The following is a 22,388-nucleotide window of genomic DNA, read 5'->3' as shown; positions in this document are numbered from 1 at the left end:
TGTGAGAGTGTGTGCTAGCTGCTTGCCCTTGCTGTTGAAGTGCTGGCATGGAGGTATGGATACTTTATGAATCAGGGCAATTCTCTATTCAACAAACAGCTTGAATAACCAAGCCACTGGGCTGTAATTCTTAGACTAGGAGAGGACTTGTGGCTGGTCTACTACATAACACTACTACTGCCTTCATCCTCTCACCTGGTTGTTTGCAATGCTGGAAAAGCATTTATCATACAGGTGTTATGAGAAGCAATGCCTAAGCATGCTTGTTGAGCCTTATGCACTGAAGAAAACCAAAAATGCTCATGCCATTGTGTTGATGCTCCTTCCATAGTGGGGTTTGTATCACCTACATTGGGAGGGATGCTCCCACCCTGCAACCCTTTGCCAGATGCAGCAGATCGGGCTGGCCCCTGGGCTGTACCTGCTGCCTGTGCTTGAGAGAGGGGGTGAGTCCATGGGATTGCTCAGAGACCATGTAGGAAGGAGACATTGCCCTATGGCAGACAGATGTCACTGGGTCTCCCTTATTTTGTCATACCATATGTGGAGTCTTATCAGTGGAGGAAACTTGAGCCTGTTTAATTATAAGAATGAAATATGCCCCTGTTAAGGGGATCTGACAAAAATGCAGTGACTGTTTTAGATTCAGGACACAGATTATTTTCTTCTTCTATCACATCATCACTATCTCATTATTCCTTAATCTGTTTTGATAAATAGAATTTGCTTTTTACGCTGCTTCCAAATAGTGTTGAAAAATAGAAAGGTTAGAGCAGACACACTTGTTGATGTAAAGCAGGGGAATCAGCAAAGACTTTTTGCTCTATCAAAGATTTATTTTACTGGTTTTAAAATTTATTCTCATAACAATGGAGCATAGGAGCACATGGACTATATTCACCAAGGATTATATCAACAATAGTTCCTTTGCTTGAAAAAGAAATGAAAGGAATAAAGGTAAAATTGTTCTCAAGAAGAAAAGGTAAAAAGACTTAGGGAAATTCCATATCCAGGAAGCATTCTGAATAGGTATAATCTGCATGAAAGCAGAAAAGGATTTAACAAAGCTGAAAGAGGAAACCAGTCATCGCTAAAGCAGATTTATACCACTTTAACACAATTTTTCTTAATTCCAAGATAAACTCTTCTCTGGCTAAATTATGGCACAGATTTAAAAAGAACAGAGTTTATGATGGTGTAATTCCATTAATTTTGTCATTTTCAGGAAAACTTGTGGTTTCAGCTGGAATACTTTTACTTGAGTAATGCATGCTGACCAACTAAGGGAGTAACATAGACTTGTTTCACAAAGATTCGTGTTTCCCAGGCTTCATCTGGAAAAACATCTTGGATGCATGAGGCATGAGGAATGATAAGCTATTAGATCATCATTCAGTCAAAAAAAAAATAAACTTTTATATATCATTCTACCCTTGTTTTGATTACTGTGCTTCCCAGCTGCCAGAAAGTACAAACAGGAGTCATTGAGAAGAGACAGCTCAAGTAGCTGACACCACTGGACAAACACGCTGCTAGGGCTGACGAGGGTTTGGATATTTATTCTCCAGAGTGACTACGTGGCTGAAAGGCACTGGCCAGGAGGAAGGTAGGTGGCAGGAGTGTTAACTGAGTGTGATGCAGCCTTTCCAGAATGTTTCAGCTAAGCTGGGAAGACATGGGAATAGGTTGGTTCCTACTCATCCCCCTTCATGACCCCCTTGGAGCCTGCTGGTGTGTCCTGTACCCAGGACTACAACTGATCTGAAGCAAAAGCATGAATCTTTGGAGGAAAGAAATGCCCCTGCATACCTTGTACCCAGCTGATCAAGCATTGGAATGGGCTGCCCTGGGAAGTGGTGGATTCTCTGGCCCTGGAGATATTTAAAAAGAGACTGGATGTGGCACTCAGTGCCATGGTCTGGTAATTGCAGTGGTAGTGGATTAAGGGTTGGACTTGATGATCTCTGAGGTCCCTTCCAACACAGCCAATTCTATGATTCTATGATTCTATGACGGAACCTGTCTCAAGACACAGCCAGTCTCTGAGAGCACTATGCTCTCTCATGATTCTTCACATATTGTTTTACAGTTTTCTGCCCTTTTGAGTCTTGTCATTTCAATTGAAAATCAAACTGTGAGCTTCACACAAAGATCAAGCTAGTAAAGTCTCCGTTACTTTCAGTCCAAACCCACTAAATATTCTGTTTTCCACCTGACAGCCAAGACATGCCAGGAAAATTATAAGAGATGGGGTGGAGATTAGCTGGCCTGCCAAAGATTTTGCATTCCTGCAGATGGGCAGTCTTTGGTGCTAGGTAAGCATTAGTCATTTCATTTTGTCAACAGCATAGAACTCAGCTGATAACCTGCAAGATCAAGTATACTGTTGACTTATGAACCATGCTATGTCTCTCATAAGTAGTTTCTAAAGACAACTCCTTCCACAAGAGAACATTTCCTGCTTCCAAGATTGCAGGGAACTGCTGAAAGCAGCATAAATAGGACCAGGCTTCTAATCATCACAGCTCTTGCTTCCGAGTCCCTTGTCCCTATCTCTACAATGACCAACAAAAATACTTAAAACTGATGTATCATTGAGGGAAAACAGTATGGAAAGTCATTCTGCCATCTTTGCAATCCTACTTTAACCTAGAACCAAAGCACAAGGCAAATAGTGAATGCAATTAGGAAATGAGAAAACTAACTTTTATTAGCTTTTTACAAAATCTGTTTCGACCTTTCACTATAATTTTTTTTTTTTTAAATTTGAAATTTAACTTGTATCTTAACAAATCAAACCACAAAAGCAAAATTCAGGTTTTGGGTCAAAGAAAGTATTTTTCTGCCTCATACTGACCAGATGTGAATCGTGAATCCTGTATTACTTTCAGTCCCCATGATTTGCATGGCTCTGGTTTTGCCAAAACCATTAAAAACCTACAGCTACATTTTACACTTGACTATTTTATCCTTTTTTTTTATAAAAATTACAAAAAATAATCACGGTGTAGAATCCTTAGAGATTTTACAGCAAAATGAAAAAAAAAAACCTATACAGAGGGCCTGTATTTTCTAGAAAATCTTGTCTCCAAGAGGCAACAGTATAAAAAAACATCTGCAGCATCTCAAATTTCAGCTGTCAACCAAAGCAGGGAGCAAGTTCCAAATCTCTCAGTGACTCCTTTGTAGGAAGTTTCAGTTGTTGATAGATGCAGAGTACCAGCTTGCACATGAATGCCTCGTCCTGTGGTGAGAGGTGAATTCAACCCCCTCTGTTAGACTGGGCTGCCTTCCACCTCCTAAATGGTACCTCCTCTGTGAAGTTTAACTGGGTTCAAAACAAGGAGTTAAAAATAGCCTCTGATACTAAACCTGCCCTTGAGTTCCACTATCAATTTTGATGGTTTTACAATAACATTTTTCCCCTTGGGAAAACAAAACAAAACAAAAAAACTGAAACAAAACAAAACAAAATTAATTTTCTGGCTACTTGTATCTGCAGATTAACCATGTCTAGGATTGCTCTCTGACTGTGTGGCCAGCTGTCCTGGAAAATCCTACAGGCTCTTAAGCCCTCTTAGCACCCATAACATGGTGGCTTCATCCACACTGCCCACAGTGAATTGCTCCTAGCCCATGCTGACTTTTGAAACACCCTCTCAAAAGGTTCAGGAAGGTGTTAAGTGGCTTGGCCAAAAGTGTGCCAGGGACCACTGCAACAATTTAATAAGAGTACAGACATTCACCTTGCAGTATCTATGCTCGTGCCCTGCTACTGTTTAATTTACAGAGTTTCCTTTCCACAGCCTGCTCCTTGACAAACAAAGAGAATGGAAAACTAATCAGCCGTGCAAAGGAAAAGTGCAACTCACCATAAATACACAGTTTGTAGAGAGAAAATAAGCAGAGAGTGGTGGGAAAACAGAAGAGAAGCTGTATATTTCCAGGTAGGTTAAGTCAAGGCACACAGAAGAATATTTCTTATTCTAGAGGCATAGTTTTCAGTGCTGCTGAAGGATGGTCTGGAGATAAGAGCAGTTCAGCAGGGGTCAGGAGGAGACAAGGCAGCTGAAGCAGAGAGAGAGAGGTTACACAACACCCCCACTCCACACCAAGCTTCCCCTGGCTTTTGCTGGGCTAGGTGGCACAAACTGAGCAATTCTGCTTCATGTCACTGATAAGAGGACTTGCTCTTCCAGGCTTCACAGCTGCCCTTGCATAATTCAAAGCCCTGACCTTCACTTGTCATTTGTAAAGGGGTGAAAGGAAAGGAGAAACTTACTTCATTCCTGGCAGTGCCAGCCCAGTAACTGTCATTATTTCCCAGTAACCCTGCAGGCTTTCCACTGACTTCAGAACTTGTGGCAAAGAAAGTAAAGAAGTAAATGTCAGCCTAACTGACTTAAATAATACCAACACCTCATACTGACAGGGAACAACACAAAGAACTGCAGATACCTCACCTGGGCATGGAAAATGGCCTCATCCACTCTAATAGCTTTTACTGAGAGAAACCATATTTACATGTCTCTTCTAGTATCGTTGGTTTCAAAATCCCTAGAAAATTTCTTCACTTGAAAAGAATGAAGTGGAAGAGTTATTCTGCATCCACAGGTCAGGCTGGTTTGATCTTCTTTTTGAACTGTCAATGTTGGTCTGCTCAAATCTTCATCTGGCCTTTTAGTTAAAGCAAAAAGTCAGGCTAAACTTAAACATAAACTAAACTTGCCTGCTGCCAGATTCAAGTTGCTTTCATGTTTGAGACTTCTTAAAATCTAATCTCAACAGGGATAAAATCAAAGTGAATTCTGCTTGTCTTGTTGCAACTACCCAAACACCCTACTTTACTTAGCCTTAAAAACTAAAAAAAAAGGCTGGATTTTTTTTTTTCCACTAGGATAGAGAAAATATCCTCAGCTTCTTTTCTTAGAAAGTAATTTCAGTTCAGAGCCATGGAAAGATATTTAAAAGAACTCCTACAAATGGCGTGGGTGTTTTACAAGACTGCATGAAGATAAAATCATCTCCACTGGCACATATTCACACTCTTCAGCTTCAAGTATCTCATTTGTGTGTCTGAGCTAGGAGTTCAGGTTTCATCTGTCATCTCCAGTGTCTTTGAAATGGAGCCTGAGCTCTCTGAGGCTATGTTAAGACTTCAGACCTGTTCTCCTCCTCAGTCATGTAGCTACAGTGACCACTACTGAACCCCACCATGGCTCCTGTCTATCATGAAATGCATCCCCCGATTTTCTTTCCATGGAAAAGGTGCTCAGCAGAGAGCAGTGCAGCTCCAGCCTCCCTGTGAGAGGTAATGGCTGGAGAACACTGCTGCATCCTGCCCCTTGGAAGTGCTGGGAGGTCTGAGTTTTGCCCTCTGACCTCTCTAAAGAGGTTGTGCTCCTCATGTGTGTACTTCAGTTAGCAGACTGATAAACTGGCCCTGGATCCATAAATGCCTCATCACAAAGGCTGATTTTGCTGCTGGGTTGGGAAGCAATAGCAGGTATTTGGCACCTTGTTATCAGCATTTGACACAGTGCCACACTTGGTGGCAAATGTTAGGACATGACAAAGGCTGTGGGACTGTGCCCACCACTCAAAGTCCTGGCTATAACCAAGCCTGGCAGTCTTGTGTTAATGAAGTCACAAACTCAAGAGGTTTGTGCTGTCAGGCTGGATTATCTACCCAGCTCAGTACACAGACTGCTGCTGCAGGGACACTTCCGGCTGAGAGGAGCAAGGAACCCAGTATTCCTAAAAACTACTGAGAAGAGTCAAAAACTCATCCTTACTGAACTCGCTCAATGGGAAATGAAGTCATTTCACAGAATCACAGGATCAGCCAGGTTGGAAAGGACCTGTGAGATCATCAAGTCCAACACTTGATTCATTACCACTGTGGTTACCAGACCATGGCACTGAGTGCCACATCAGTCTCTTCTTAAAAACCTCCAGGGATGAAGAATCCACCACCTCCCTGGGCAGCCCATACCAATGCCTGATCACCCTCTCTGGAAAGAATTTCTTCCTAATATCTAACCTAAGCCTGCCCTGACAGAGCTTAAGTCCATGCCCTCTTTCTTGTCTTACTGGTAGCTACTTGGGAGAAGAGACTGACCCCCCCCTGGCTACACCCTCCTTTCAGGGAGTTGTAGAGAGTGATGAGGTCTCCCCTGAGCCTCCTCTTCTCCAGGCTGAACACCCCCAGCTCCCTCAGCCCTTCCTCACAGGACTTGTGCTGGATCCCTTCACAGCCTCCTTGCTCTTCTCTGGACCTGTTCCAGCACCTCAATCTCCTTCCTGAACTTAGGAGCCCCGAACTGGACACAGGACTCGAGGTGTGGCCTCACCAGCGCTGAGTACAGGGGCAGAATCACTTCCTTGGACCTGCTGGTGACGCTGTTCCTGATCCAGGCCAGGATGCCATTGGCCTTCTTGGCCACCTGGGCACACTGCTGGCTCATGTTCAGCTTCCTGTCAATCCAGACTCCCAGGTCCCTTTCTGCCTGGCTGCTCTCCAACCACTCTGTGCCCAGCCTGGAGCTCCCCATGGGGTTGTTGTGGCCAAAGTGCAGGACCCGGCACTTGGCTGTGTTGAACCTCATCCCGTTGGAATCAGCCCAACTCTCCAGTCTGTCCAGGTCTCTCTATAGATCCACACTCCCCCCAACTCAGTGTCATCTGCACATTTGATAATTGTGGACTCAATCCCCTCATCCAAATCATCAGTGAAGATATTAAACAGAACTGGGCCCAGCACTGATCCCTGGGGGACACCACTGGTGAGCGGCCAACAATTGGATCAGCACCGTTCAGCACCACTCTCTGGGGGCCTCCAGCAGTTCCTAACCCAGCATAGGGTGACCCTGTCCAAGCTGCGGGCTGACAGCTTTTTCAGGAGAATGCTGTGGGAGATGGTGTCAAAGGCCTTGCTGAAGTCCAGGTAGACCACATCCACAGCCTTCCCCTCATCCACCAGGCGGGTCACCTGATCATAAAAGGAGATCAGGTTGGTCAGACAGGACCTGCCCTTCCTAACCCTGTACTGGCTGGGTCTGATCCCTTGTCCATCCTGTAGGTGCTGTGTGATTGCACTGAGGATGATCTGCTCCATAACCCTGCCAGGCACTGAGGTCAGGCTGACAGGCCTGGAGTTTTCTGGATCCTCCTTTTGTCCCTTTTTGTGGGCTGGTGTGACAGTCACCAATTTCCAATCATCTGATATGCCCCCAGTGATCCAGGACATTTGGTAAATGATAGAGAGGGGCTTGATGAGCTCTTCCCCAGCTCCCTCATCACCCTGGGCTGGATCCCATCTGGTCCCGTTTGACTCTGCAGCCACAATTTCTAGGGCTGGACTCTTTCTTGGGAGAAAAACTGGGGGGAATTTAGCCATTATTGACCAAAACAAGTAATATGAGAAACAGCAATACACAGCAGATCTGTGTTAGATTTCTTCTAGTTAGAGCAATTGAAACTAGAGACTCATTCTGACTAGGATAAATGTGAAAAAAATTATAACATTTTCAAGTTCCTATTTCCTACAAGGATGACAGAATAGCAATGTGGGTCTCCGTGCTGCTGAAGGGAATTGGTAGGTGACACCAAGTATTAAGTCTGGTCATCATCCAAATGAAAAAAAAAAAAAAAAAAAAAAAGGAAAAAGCATATATATATGATTGGTAAATTAGGTAAAAAAATGGGTAAGAAAGCAGCATATAAATAGAGAAATTACTGCTTTTCTTTATTTAGTGAAAAACTGTCTGCTCCAGCAGTTATGTAATGTCTCAGCCTTACTTATTTGTTTACTTAAATATTTTTCAGCTTCCTTCAAGGAAGTTTAGATGACTAAGAAATTACTTTGGGCTGCTTCTCCTGTGCATGTGTGGTGGACCCATGGCCTTGGCAAGGATCTGCTGCTGTCACTATTGGCAGCTCCAACATATCTTGGCTCCTCAGGGAGCGAGTCAGACCCTTTGCTGCCCAGTCAACCACTTCCTTAGGTGTAACTGCTGGATGTGGTCAAAAGCCCAATCTTTCTTCCTGTGTCTGAATTGCTCAGAATGGCATTTTTATTGCTTTTTATCTGCTCACCTGTGGTTTGAGAAAAGGAAGATTAACCAGTTTTCCTCCATCTCTTTTCATATTAAGATTCTGTATTGTTATCTTAAGATGTAACAGAAAGTATTCTCACATGCTCATCTCACAGTTTTTTTACTCTGAGTGAGAATAAACCTCACTTGAGTTTTGATCCCTAGTGACAGTGTACCACAACTTTCCCCTCCATATTCACTGCAGAGCTCACAGATCTGTATTTGTCCATAAGAACAGTGCAGGAATTTTAAAGACAAAAGAGGCTTTTTCCCAGTAGAAAGTTAAAGGGCAGCTCTTCAGAGCACCCAGTAGCTGGCTGGGCAGAACAGCTGTCCAGAAAAAGCAAGCTCAGACCAGCCAGATGAGCCTCCACTGAATGTGTATATTTAGAATACTTCATGAGATTTTCAGAAAAGTCAGAACAATGTCCTCATGTTGAATAAATATCTCCTTACCAAATTATTAAGAGTATTTTATATCTTTAAAGTGAAAGATTCTGCTAAACTAAATGTTACTTGGGGAATACATAATTTGTTTATTTTTAAAATATTTATCAGCTGGGAAACTAAATACAATGTCAGTTTGTATTAATTTTTTGTTCAGTTACCCTTCCAGACTTTCTTTTACCAGCACAGTGCTTTAGGATTGTATGTCAGTCTCTTAAAGAAATTATTAAACTCATTCAAAATCCTCCAAAATTATTTGCCTCCATAAGTTCTCTATATTCGTTCATATATATAAGTTCTCTAATTCATTTAATCAAAGTTAATTTCAAAATCTAGTACTATGTCTTTCAAATTTATCTTGTACAACATCACTGAGTGTATGTCAAACAAACAGTGTAAATTTAAAAATAACTAAATAAAAACTCACTGAGTAGTCTGTCAGGCAATTCTAGGACTGCATAACTGACCTGGTATGAAATGGCCATATTTAGAAGATCTGTGTGTAGCTGGGAGTTTGCCATATGCTTGACCTAAGGTAGGTGCCATGCTTGCAAAAAAGAATCTTTATTTTAATTTTTATTACAATTGTACTTTTGGAAAAATTCATAATTGGAAAATTATGGATTGTCTTTTTTTTTTTTTTTTTTTTTCTTTTTTTAACCTTTTTTCTTCCCCATGGAAAGATAACACCAAGTATTCCACAAAGCTTGGATGTATTGAAATAAGCATATGTGTCAAAAGCAAAGGATTACTATTAAAAGGCAACAGAAAGCAAAAAAAAAAAAAAAATTTGTCAGAACCCAGTGCTTAGCATTATGGCACAGGCGTCATGAACTGGTGTGCCAGCAGCAGGCTGAGCTTCCCTGCCCTCTGCTCAGCCAGAGTATGGAGTAATGTGCACTTTCTACAGGAAGCCAAATACATGACATTATCTCTATTTAAGTAAGCAAGAATAAGGCTAAGAGTTCTGTATAAATACTTGTTCACTGACTGATCGCTAATTCCCTGAGAATGTATTTCTAGAAAGGAGAAAAAAAACAGAATTGTTCTTCCCATTGTATCTTTAAAAATTTGAGAAGTGCAATTCTCAGAAGAAGGCTTTCTTAAATGACAAACTTTTCCAAATGCCTGTACAGGTAGAGGATTAAATAAATTATTTATTCAAGTAATGGAACAGTTATTTGACTTCACAAACCATGCATATTTTAAAATAAAACCCAGAATATCGTGGTATTTTTTTTTAATTTGTTTTTTAAATTCCATAACTAGAAACACATCATTAGCAGTTTGTTCTCACATCAAGTCTGTATCAGAGAAAAATAAAGTTTGGTTTGTTTAAAATTGTTAGACAAAATAGTAACCAAACACATTTAAGAAAGAAGATAACTTATTCATGCCAAGTTAATGGGAATTAGCATTATGAATGACAGTTTAAGGAGGATTATGTGATGTATTGCAGGTTTCAACCAACTAAAAATAGAAAAGCTATTCAAGCCGTAAAAATTGCACAATGTACAATTTTCAGTTCCAGGAAGATTGTGTTTTCAATCCTTGACTAGAAATGGAGTTGCTTTCTGACTGTTGAGACAGATCTTCTGGGGCCATAATTAATGCAGACAATCCTGAGCTTTCCAAATGAGTCAGGCATTTAAAAATATTATATGGTATTTGGCTTAAAATTGTGACATTTTTATAAAATCAGTTAGAGATCACCAGTTTTTCTAGCTGGGTTAACAATCTCAAAGTGTGTTCCATCTCCATGAAGCATTCCAAAAGTGGAAATGAAGACTGCCAATGTGATGCTAGCACAGGGGCTTTTAAAAGACTGGCAAAATTTCAGACAAATATTGTGAGACACCCAGCATGGTCATAAGAGTCAGTGGTGCCTGCTGAAGAATTCCTCATTATGCTAACTCCTTAACTCAGGATGCTTAGAGTTACCTCAATATGCTATAAAATTTCAGAGAAAATCATGTACATTCAGGATGTCCTAGGTAATCCTCAACAGTCCCTGAGGGCTTTAACAGCTCTGCCATTCCAATGAGCCTTGAAAAGACAAGCTGTGATATAAGCAGTTTTGATCACCTGGAGCTGGCATCTGCAGGAAGCTCAAGTAGTGCTTTCAAGCCATACTATTGCAACAGCATCTCCTGAATAGTATTAATTTAAGAGCACAGCTCCACCTGGAAGCTCCTGTGTGTTGGCCAGACAGCCTGTGGTGTGGAGTAATACCTGTGCTGAGGGATGCTTCCAGAGCTGGGACTTCACTAGAATCTAGGTCCAGAGAGGGAAGGAGGGAGTCGAGAATGGAGGTGTCCCTGTGCCATCACTCTGCTGCTCCCACCTGAGGCTGACTGGGGTCCCTGCTGCTCCCTAGGGAAAAGATAAGGCTCAGGGGCTGCAGGGGAGGAGAAAGTGGGAAAGTAGTGTGTTCTGCTTGCTCTGCCTGCCAGCAGAAAATACAGAGCTCCAGACAAAGTGGACTGATAGCACTTTTTCTTTTCCTTTTTAATTTACACATTCCCATTGACTCTACCCATGTGTCTCCAAAGCCATGACAGAACACAGCAATTTGAATCCTGACTGGACTAGAAAATCCATTTGTAGCTAACACACAATATACACACTCAGGTGGTAACACACACACTCCTGCTCTCTCCTGTCCTGGTTAAACCGTGACATCTCCCAGGACCCAGTACCATGAATTGCACTTTTCTGCTTTAATTTGGCAACCAAGACCAGGTAAACCCCTCCATCCATTAAAAAAAAAAACAAAACAAAACAAAACCAAAAACAAACAAAAAAAACCCCAAGCAAACAAACAAAAAAAACATCTGTAGTGAGGGAAGGGAAAAGCTGGTAGGCAATGCACTGGGCTTCTCATTGAGTAGACACTGCAGAATATGTGAAGTACAATGCAGTGCAATGATGAAATGACAGCAGAGAAGTAACATCTCCAGCTTGGTCCATCTATGAGCCACACTGCACACAATCCACAGGTTTCTAGCTGATCAGTGAGAATATATGACTCCCTTGGCTGGCCAAGCCAGGCAATCCACTGCACAGCAAGAACTACAGAGCAGTTTCTTGCACAGGCCAGAAAACAAACAGAACAAGTCTGGGGACATTGTGACAACTCCAAAGAGCATGGAGGTACAGACATGGAGGGAGATGGAAGCATTGCAACTGGAAAGCTTGGGATGTTGTGCAGCATGTGGGGATCTGACCTGTAACACTGGGGAGAGGCAGGGTCTCATGCTGATTAAAGCTCATTCATGCATTTCATTAGTTTGCATAAACGGTCAGAATTTGGACCCACCTTGTGGATTCCCTGACTTCTGCCCTGACCTTCTCATCTATGCAGCACAGATATTGTATAAACAAAGTCTGGAAGGTCAAGCCCACTCCAGAGACAGCTAGCATGGAAAGATAGAGCAGAACACATCTGAGCAGTGATGTGTCCAGGCAAGCTTGGCAGCAGGACTGGTGGTGACAGAGAACTTCTGAGGGCTGTGAAACCAGGGAGGTCTTTTCCTTTGTCAAAACATTTGATCAAGGAGAACATGGTGCTCTAGAACTCTGTGATCTTGGTAAAGAAAACAGTAACAATTTTGTTCAGCCCTACAGACTGACTGTTACTTTTAATTTATGCAGTTCTCCCAGTAGCAGTTCAGTCACACAAGGGGCATTGCTGTTTAAGAAATAAAACAGGACTGTAATGGTGTCTAAGTTTATAACAGAATAGTACATGCCACATTTCCCCATTATTTCTTAACAAACTCTATGTGCATTCTTGCAAAATAGTAAATACCAGCTTGGTATTTATAGATTTTTCTTGGTTCTTGCTCTGAGTTGAAAAAACACTTATTGGATTATGAATAACTCAAGGATAGATACAATAATGAAATTTTAACCAGTTTTAATCACAGTTAAACTGGTGCAAACATAGTAAGTAAAGCCTGGCTTTGTTAGGAAAAATAATAATCCCAAAACATTATTTTATTAGTAAGTACTTTTATTTTCTTTAAAATTTGTTCAGGAAACTTCAGTCCTGACAAGCTAGAAGAAAATAGAGCAATTATCCATCCACTTATTTATTTATTAATAGGAGAAGGCATTTCCTGCAAGAGCAAGAATTGAGGTTATCACCCACAAGCTCTGAATCACACCTGGGATGACAGTTTACAAGAAGCAAAGCAGAGATACTTTATACAAGGCAATGGGATTTGCAGAAATTAATTATCTGCCTTGTAAAAAGTTCATCCTTCAAAAAAGTCAGTGAGAGTTTTCTTATTAATTTGAAGAGAGGAAGGGTCAAGAAGAAGGATCAAGAGAAGGAATTATCTTTGAAAGTTAGTATGCATTTATTTGGAGTGAATAAAAGAAAGTGAGCCATGTTTCACAATGAAGAGCTTCTTTTTCAGTGCACTTCATGAAGCATAAGAAACAGAGTAGTTTTTTGTCAATCAGCTCATCCTAACTATTAAGAGAACAAAAAGGGTAGACCCAACCTAATGGGTCAAGTTCTGACCTCATTTGTCTAGACTTTTCTGAGTTTAAAGAAGCTATTCTCAATTTCCATCAGTTTAAATGAGATTAAAATCTGATGTACTGAATGCAAAAAGAGTGGTGGAGTGCATGATTTGCAGAAACCTTGTTCAAGGGAGACAGGGCTTAAATATAGGACCATAAGAGTATTTTGCCTCCCCTATAAATACTTTTAAATTCATTTTACAAATGTAGCACCTCCACCTAAATCTTTACAAGACAAGACATCCTGGAGCACAGGTAAGACTTGATTAATTTAGGTATTCTGATGTTTTACCACGATGCAGTGAAAAGTAAATATTTTACATTACCCTGGAAAACCTTTTTCTTTATTAAACTTCACATTTCTTGAGATAATATTTATACCTACACATCTTAGTCCTCATTTTAACTAAGTGATGCCACAGTAAATATGGTGATCAAAAGAAACAGACAGGATGAATATCAGTGTATTTAATTAAAATACTCTTCATTATACCACATTGTGTTTCATTGAAAATCATGGGATTTTGCTACTGACTTTAATAAAACTGGTATTTCATTGGTACAGCTACATTAGCATGGCCACCACAGTTACACCAAAACCATGCCTAACCACCCACCAGGCTAATGAAAGAAGCTGTTTTGCTCACACATTTTTCCTCACAAACTTCTTTAACCTAACAGGGCTGCAATAATATCACAACTCCTTTCACAGCAAGATGCCTCTTGGGCTGGTTTTTTTCCATGCTAGCAGTTGGGAGTTTTAATCACACGCATTAAATAGAATAATTTTTCCTTCTTACTCCCAGTGCAGCAATACAAAGCTATAGATTTTCTGTAGATTTGTTCTAGAGAAAGCCTCTCTGCTTTTCTCACTTCCATACACATGCCTCTTTTCCCCTCATGCACCACAGATCAGGGAACGAAACTTAGCAGAAGGAAAACTGAAGTTTTCTTTGAAAAGTATCTTTGAAGTTTTATTTTAAAAAGAATTTCTTTACTTAGAAAGAATTTCTTTACTGAGAGGGTGATCAAGCATTGGAATGGGCTACCCCAGGAAGTGGTGGATTCTCCATCCCTGGAGCTATTTAAAAAGAGCCTGGATGTGGCACTCAGTGCCATGGTCTGGTAACTGCAGTGGTAGTGGATCAAGGGTTGGACTTGATGATCTCTGAGGTCCCTTCCAACCCAGCCAATTCTATGATTCTATGATTCTAAGTTGACCAAGACACCCTAATGACAATTTTGATGAAAGTCCCCATTCCCATTGATATGCAAGTCCCAGTCCCCAGGATCCTCAAATGAAAAGCCAGGAAAAGCAAAGAGGTGTTGAAGCTTCTTTTACGCTCCTTTGCAACTGCAAACCCCAGATGTCACACTGAGTATGTTACAGGAAAGGACAAGTCCTTCTGGACAGATAATTGTTCAGGGGATTGGTTGTATCTGATAATTGACAGGGGTTTTATCTGGTGGGGAACTGTGATGGTCACTATGCACAACTAGTCAGATTAGGACAGAAACTGAAGCTGATTTGGGGAAGCACCCTACACCCCACCAGCACTGCTGGAGAAGGCTTTGGGATGCATGAAGGGGCACCTTCTTCCCATGGCCCACAGGACACCATGGGGACAGGTGGCATGCAATGGCTTCTACTATCAAACCAATTATTAGATGACAACTATTGCAAACAGAAATGTTTCTTAGAATTACAGTTCCATTTAATTTATTGTCAGAGCCCTGAGGACCCAGGACTCCACATCAGCCTCTGCCCCAGCACTGAAACAGCAGGGCTGGGTTCTCAGCTCCCCACAGCCCTGCTCTGCCCAGACATGAGCCCAACCAAGCTGGGCCCATCCCATCCTTGACCCATCCCATCCTTGGGCCATCCCCAGGGAATGCCCCCAGGCCACTAGTCCCCTTGGTGATTTCCCCTGCTGCAGCTCCCTGACAGATATTTTCTTGTGTATTTGGTTGCTTGTAATCTCTGTTAGGATTCCCTTTTACTCTTGCATAAGAATTGCCTTGTATTTTAAAAGCTTTTCATTTTTCATTGATCTTATGTTCATGTACCAGATTAAATTTATGTTTCTCTTGTCCTACAGAGTAATACAAAAGCTCTTTCTTCATTATGCTACAGGACAGAGAAAAGCTAAAAAAGGAAAAAGTGTGTTTATTCCTGAAAGACTGTAGAAAAACAAATTCCTCCTGCTCCAACCCAACATTGTTCCTCCTCCACTGGGATGGCAGGCTCAGCACAAATGGGAAAAATTTTCTCTATGGAGCTCCTCTTGAAATGTTATTAAACTATTGATTTAGTAAGGATTAAAAATAAAAGAGCCAAAAAAGATTGCTGTCAGCTGGGAGTCAGGAGTTTTCTCAGAGTTTTCCAAGAAGGTATGGCACAAGGGGCTAAGAGATGCTGGATTTGATGAAACATCCCCATTCCCCCATTCTCTTCTGCCTTCTAGTGGCTCACAGCAACAGGAGAATCCCGCAGGGCTAACTCCAGGTAACCCCCAAACTGGCACTGAAATCTTTTAAAGACAATATATGAGCACAGTTGTGGCTTCTCCAGGAAAGATTCATCACCTACCTTCCTGTGGTCATAGGAATTTTCTCACTGTTGTCAAACAAACTTTCAAAATGCCAGATTCATTTCTCCAATGGTTCCTATCACAAATTAATCAACTGCCTACTATGCTGGCTGAAGGTCTCAATCAATTCATAATTTTCACTGACTTCCCAGCTTTTGAATTAAATCCTAAAGCCTTTAATACAGCCATTTCAATCAACAACTTAGGGAAAAGCCTCATTATTTTCATAAAGATCCTCTTAGAAAATTTCAAAACCTTTACTCAACCCCCTAAATATTTGGCACAGCACATCCTTGCACATCTGAAATTATTACTCTGTTTGCTGTGGTTTCTTTTATTAATCTCTTACACAAGACTGTTGCACTTTGTCATTTGCAGCACATTACCTCAGACTTCAGGCACAAAGATGGACTTTGAGGATGATCAGTGGAATAGAGAACCTATCATATGAGAAGACAGAATGAAGAGCTTGGCTTGTTTAGCTTAGCAAATTAGAGGCTGTTGAGGGATCCAATTGCTGTCTATAAATATATCACGGAGGCAAATACCAGGGAGATGGGAGAGCCCTTTAAACTGAATTACAATGTTGGCAAGGGAACCCATTGGTAGAGATTGGCCAGAACTTAATCTATGTCAGAAATTAGAAACAGGTTATCACTCTGAGCAATGAGATTCGGGAACAATTTTGCAGTTGGAGTAACAGCAGCAAAAATCCTGCTTTCAGAGTGGAACTTGGTAAGTTCCTGAAGGGAATTATACAACAGGATTCCTTCAATAGTAGGGACACCAGACTTGATGACCCATTAGATCCTTTTCAGACCCGTGTTCCTGTATAAAGCCGTAGTATATCATGCAGATTCTGTAACCTTCAACAATGCATGATTCAGAACAAGTTATACCAGCATACTTCATATGTTTCAAGCTATTTAATAAAACTAAAAAAAAAAAAAAAAAAAAAAATCAAAACCCATGACCAAATAGTTCAGTTCAGTTCAGTAACTGTATTTGTTCAGAGTAGTGGTAAAACAAGTAATTTTCTCTCCTGCAATGACAATAAATTCAACAGAACCCAAGCATACCACAAAATAATCATCTTTTACATTCATATGTCCATCACTGAAATTGCTAAGATTATTGATAATTAGTTCTACTTTTTCTCCAGCACTGTTTAAGGTTTGTTCTATACAATATATTTTCCATGGCTTTAAAATCTTTGCAGCTAAAGTTCAACTATTATTTATGGTATTTTGCTTTAAGCTACAAATTACTTAAGAACAAGTTCATTTTTATGCTAATACATTTTATGTTGGAGGGTATCCAAAAGATACAGCCAAAGGAGACAAATTATGATTGTTTCTCATTTACTTTGGTCATAGCATGGGTTTTACAGGTAAGAGGAAAGACACTTTGTTAAAAACAAAGCTGTCTCTTTTTGGAGATACTTTCTAGAACTTCAGTAAGTTTTTCATGTTTAGAAGATTTCTTATGCTGAGCTTGATGGAAAAACCCATGAATTACTACAAAGCTGAAAATGTGTTGGGTAAAATGTTTTGAAAAAACAACCTCTCTGTAAAAAGCAGTAAAATATTAGCATAAAAACAAACATTTACAAAAAGTATTTCTTTCTAAATGTACACACACATAGACACCCACAGACCTCTCAAATAGGAAAAAAAATATGGCCATGATGGAACTATGCAAATTTTCACTTTTCTGTGTCTCCTACTTGAAATTTTAATAGAAATACCAGCACACTGTCTTCATATAAAGTTTGTGAAGGCAAATTTTACTATGAAGATGTCCAAAACACTACTATAAGATTATATCTTACCGTAAGTAACAGTATCTTAGTCTGATCCACTCTACTCCCACTTAAGGTGGCTTCCTAAACCTAATATCCATTTTGCTGCTTTTGTTACTAGCAGTTTGCTTTCTTAACCAGTAAAGTTAAAAATCTTTCACCAGTTTCTTGTGAACAATGCTAATTTCAGCTCTTCAGATTCAGCATTAGATGCTCACAAGGAAAGGATCCAGTAAACTGGAAAACATCTCTCCATTGTCATCAGTTAATAGATGGGTTAGGGCCTGAATTATTGACTTCTAATGTCTTCTCCTATTTAATATAAAATTGTTTTGGAAGCATTCTAAGCTTCTGTCTTTAAAACAAACATGGTGAAAATCAAGCACCCGTTACTTAAGTTTGTCTAGATAGCTTTGCATGCATTTTTCATTTTAGTTTTCTTGCCTTTTTCTATTACCACATGCAGAATCAGTCATGCATTGTGAAGGAGCATCCATTCATCTACTCCAGCCTCTTTTTTTGACACCCTTCCTTTATGCTTTTTCTCTCAACTAAGCAATTGCAGTTTCACTTTTGACTCTTACAATGATAGTGATTTTCTCCATAGCTTCTGTTTCTATTCTCATTGTATGTTCTTAAGGATTCAATCAGAAGTGATAGACATTTTTCAACTATTTACCTCAGTGGTCTACATGATGTATATACATCAATCCAATCTCATTTCCTCCTTAAATTACAATTTTTTTTCTCAAGCAAAATTAGTCCTTGCTTCAATGTGCTCTGAGCAATTTCAGGAACAAATTGGTCATGAATAAATGGAGAGTGATGAGCTTTCAGAGGGCTTCTGTTCTGAAACATTTTTTCATACGTGGGTGGAAATGATCTTGCTATTTTTAGGAGATAATTTGATCCACACTAAAAATAAAATTTATATACTTTCTGCCACTAGATTCTGAATTTACACATCAGTAATTCAATTTTTTTTTTTCAAACTATACTCCTTAGATTTATTCAGACTGATAATTCTTAACCTTTTCATCCCACATTAAAAGTAACATAAATCACCATATTGCTGGCTCATTTAATATATGATGACTGATCTTTTTTTTACCATTTTATAGTAAATATAGCAATGTTGCTCTAAAACAGTAACATGTTGAACTATGCTAATCTTCAGTTAAAAATTTGCAGATTAATCACAAGGACTCACGCAAAAAAAAATTCTTCCTTTTTTTTATTTTCTCAATGCTTAATATGTGCTATAGGGTGTAAATAGACTGATTGCATTAATCCATAAATTAAATCCTCTCTACATTCAGTGAAAGTGATAACTACTCAGTGCATTGATCTAGAGAGGAGAAACTAAGCATGACTGTCATGTTCAGCAAGAGCTGACCAAAATGCCCCTGTACTCAGCGCTGGTGAGGCCACACCTCGAGTCCTGTGTCCAGTTCTGGGCCCCTCAGTTCAGGAAGGATATTGAGGTCCTAGAGCAGGTCCAAAGGAGGGCAACCAGGCTGGTGAGGGGATCCAGCACAAGTCCTGTGAGGTGAGGCTGAGGGAGCTGGGGCTGTTCAGCCTGGAGAAGAGGAGGCTCAGAGGAGACCTCATCACTCTCTACAACTCCCTGAAAGGAGGGTGTAGCCGGGGGGGGTTGGTCTCTTTTCCCAGGCAACTCTCAGCAAAACAAGAGGGCACGGTCTCAAGTAGTGCCAGGGGAGGTTTAGGTTGGACATTAGAAAGAATTTCTTTACTGAGAGGGTGATCAGACATTGGAATGGGCTGCCCAGGGAAGTGGTGGATTCCCCATCCCTGGAGATATTTAAAAAGAGCCTGGATGTGGCACTCAGTGCCATGGTCTGGTAACTGCAGCGGGAGTGGATCAAGGGTTGGACTTGATGATCTCTGAGGTTCCTTCCAACCCAGCCAATTCTATGATTCTATGAAAATGCAGCACCTAAATAAGCTTGTGTGGAGGGATGCCAGGTTGGTAGTAAGCTGGAGTCTGCATTTCCTTTTGACTGCTCCACTGTATTTATATGGAATAAATGAGCAGTTGTGGTGGGATTCCTGACAGACACCAGACACTTATTCACCTGACAAAAGCACCACAGCCTGCAGATTCTACGCAGAGCACACTGACAAGGCAAAAGATCATTATTCAGAGAGTCAACAAAGAAGTGCCAAAGCCCTGAAAGGTGCCTGAGGAAGTCCTAAGGGGCCACATTGTGTTGCTCAGGTTTGTTTATCAGATACGAGACAGCTTCACTAAGCAATCTCCAGCACTGTAGGTTTTAAGTCTCCGTTATGACTGGTGTAAGTATAGCAGAGCCTCCCAAAGACTGCACAGGCTTCTGTGCTCCTCTGAAATGCTAGGAAGAAACAGTCTAGTGATGGTCAGAAAGTTTACGGTACTAATTCTAGATCTAATACTAAATCTAGATCCCTGGGCAATAATACTGCGTGCAGGTTTTTTATTCATTTGCCATGAGAGGCAAACCTGTTCTCAAGAACCTCTGCAAGTTATCAGATCATTTCTGCACATTGCAACAGGCAGGGAGTGTTTGTCTTCAACTTTTTTTGTTCATCTGCAGCTTGGGGAGCTGAGCTCTGGCACTGACTGCCTCCTATCCTGGTTATGGCCAAGAAGAAAGCCAAGAAGGTGGATGACTTTGACATCTTTCAAACTTGTAAAGTTCTTGTAGAAAACTAGTCCACATCCTGTCATATCCTAGTACCTGCTCTCTATGGCTGGTTATTTGTGCTTTACATAGGCTTTGAAGCAGACTCTACTGCAAACAGAATGTGGTGGTTCTTCACACACTGAAGAGCAATCCTGCAGAACACCTTGTCTCTGGATACAGAAGTTAACATGGCTTGTAGGGAGATGTAGAAATACTTGGAAGAAATACTTTCTTATGGTTGCTAACCAGATAAACCACATCAGGCTTGGGCAATCTCGTAAACTAAAAATAGCTGGAGTCAGGGAAAGTGCTCAGGGGAAGTTTCAAATGCAGTTCCCAGCTGCCACAAATGATCCCGTGGAGTTCCCTGGAGCTGGCTGAATTGCAGGGATTGGCACATAGAGACTGGGAGGCTTAAACATCAACTTGGGAAAACTGGTGGGTGGGTTACTGCTGAGTAAATTTCTCCCTTTTCATCTGATTGCTTATGACAGGACATGGAGCTAAAACTGAAGGACTTGATGCTCAGCTAATTTAAATTACTATGTCTTGGCTAGGGCCCTTGTAAGCAAGATTCTTTATCCCACTATTGTTCTGACATGAAAAATGTATTGTTATTTCATGGAAGATGCTTTTATTGGATAGTTTTGAATGTGAATGTGAAGTTTCCCCTATTGTCTGAATCCAGAAGACTTCTATTTTTAGAAGAAAAGCTGTAATTCATATCCTGCAACAACACAAGCTAACTGTGTTATCAGTTACCAAGCTGAAACACACAAAAATCATAATATCTCCTGGCAGGTGCTCTGGAACTGGCTTATGTTAGTCTTAAACCACAAAAAAAATTTTGTCCTTACTGGGCGGTTCAAACGACAAAGCTGTTCTTGCAAAACAGCAATTAATGGGCCTGCAAATAAGAACAGAGCAGCAGGGAACTGCAAAAGGTTATCTCAAAAGCACTGCCTCACCCTTAAATTAAATCCAAAATCAACTCTTCCCAAGGACAGAAAGGAGAGCAGAGCATGGTGTTTGTCACGAGCACGTGAATTAATTGTATGATATGGATCATATGTCCCAGTGCTCTTTTCAGCAAGGATCTTAATCTTCCACATATTTAGAGATTTATGTTTACTGATGTAGCAATTGTTCCTCAGAAACTTTTCAGCTGAATTAGTGCAGGGGTTGAAGCTTTTAAACAATTTGTATCCAAGTTTTTCCTACACCAGAAAGATTATTTAAGATAAAAGAACTGGAATCAAAAATTATATGTGCAGAGCTAGTATTTTAAAATGTATTGAACTGCTTCTTAATTGCAGAATAGTCTGATATCTGAAATCATTAGCAATGTTCACAGTGCATGTCACAACTAAAATTCCACATAAGCATATTTTTAAAATTATCTCTTCTTTCCCTTAGCCATTTTATTCAGGAATCCCTTTGTCATTGATGAGCTGGTAAAACTTGCATCACTCAAAGCTCTATAAAGAATGCGGTCTCTGCTCTGCTTTATGTCAGATGATTTCATCAGCTCTTGGAGAAGGATTTGAAGGAGGATGTTGGCAGATAAAAGCCCTTTTGGTTTGCTTTAAAATTGTGATATATTCTTTTCTAATTTCAACTAAATATGCATTGTATATGGGGCACTGGAAATTTACACAAGAAGAGGGGTGTTCTTTTCCATTCTATGACTTCAGGATGGAGTTGCTCTGAGGTTCTGCTTCACTAACAGGAAAACAACTCCTGGAGCTTTAAGGCACCATTACTGTCCTTTCACAGGAAGGGAGGGCCAAGGGATTCAGCTGGCATCAAATCCTTACAAGTTTCTGCAAACCCCAACACTCTACTTCTGCATGGAACAGTGGATTTCTGGTTGATTTGTTGGCTGTTTATAATCTGGTCATTGATGCATCGAGAAATTCTTATTATTCTCTTCTCTGACAGAGCTTAGATTGGCCTGTATGAGTTTTTATGTTATTCTTTGAACTGCTGTTAAATAAAAGACAGTCCTCCAAAACCACATGTGGTTAAAATAAGCTTTTTTTGATGGCATTTTTTCTTTGGTCTCATGTTTCCCTTTGAAAAGGAGATAGTCCTGTGAAATCCTGTGCACAGTTGAGCCTGTACCTCAAAGCACTGTTTGTCCATGAGGAACTAAGAAAACCCAGTGAAGAGTTTTTAGCTTTGATTCATCTGACCAAAGTATCATCTGCCTATGCTCATTAATTACAATAGTTCA

At 40.5% G+C, this 22,388-nt stretch overlaps 1 protein-coding gene across 6 annotated transcripts in view; it reads right to left on the bottom strand.

Moving 5' to 3' along the window:
• Positions 1-22,388, bottom strand: part of FILIP1 (filamin A interacting protein 1) — a 124,981-nt gene that overhangs the window by 71,378 nt on the left and 31,215 nt on the right. The window contains exon 2 of one of the 6 annotated variants that reach the window (XM_071741516.1): positions 10,776-10,916. The exons of the other annotated variants lie outside the window; for them this stretch is intronic. The gene's annotated coding sequence lies outside the window, so the exon portion shown is untranslated. The remainder of the gene's footprint in view (positions 1-10,775; positions 10,917-22,388) is intronic. 6 annotated transcript variants of the gene reach the window in all.

The sequence above is a fragment of the Heliangelus exortis genome, chromosome 3 (assembly GCF_036169615.1).
Source record: "Heliangelus exortis chromosome 3, bHelExo1.hap1, whole genome shotgun sequence".
NCBI lineage: Eukaryota > Metazoa > Chordata > Aves > Apodiformes > Trochilidae > Heliangelus > Heliangelus exortis.
Note: the sequence above shows the minus strand (reverse complement) of the source record. Positions and strands in the feature narration are given on the sequence as shown.